The sequence below is a fragment of the Penaeus monodon genome, chromosome 30, assembly GCF_015228065.2.
Source record: "Penaeus monodon isolate SGIC_2016 chromosome 30, NSTDA_Pmon_1, whole genome shotgun sequence".
Lineage (NCBI taxonomy): Eukaryota > Metazoa > Arthropoda > Malacostraca > Decapoda > Penaeidae > Penaeus > Penaeus monodon.
The window spans coordinates 10681418-10681705 of record NC_051415.1 but is presented as its reverse complement, the minus strand read 5'-3'; the positions used below and the strand labels follow the sequence as shown (position 1 = coordinate 10681705).

General features: G+C 43.8%; 1 protein-coding gene across 1 annotated transcript in view; it reads left to right on the top strand.

Moving 5' to 3' along the window:
• The window catches only part of LOC119592512 (insulin gene enhancer protein ISL-1-like), a gene marked incomplete in the record, with an annotated part of 47762 nt that overhangs the window by 25911 nt on the left and 21563 nt on the right, over positions 1-288 (top strand).

Genomic DNA, 288 nt, shown 5'->3' with positions numbered 1-288 from the left:
CTATAAATACTAAGAACTAGCCCCCCCCCTTCCCAATAATATTAAAGGGACAGAGAAGACAATACCCCTGAACCGTCCTTCACATTTCTTACCACGGAGGGTTATCCGGCCAGATGATACTTTCAGATACGCTATTTCATCAACTCAAAGCTTGTAACAGAACACATATTACTATTCCCTTTGGTTATATGTTTAATTATGTCAGCAAATGTTGACACGGGAGAGCAGGAGCAGCGGTAAGACCACGCAGGTTGTATGACCTTTGGATTCGGTTGCCAGAGATCGGGA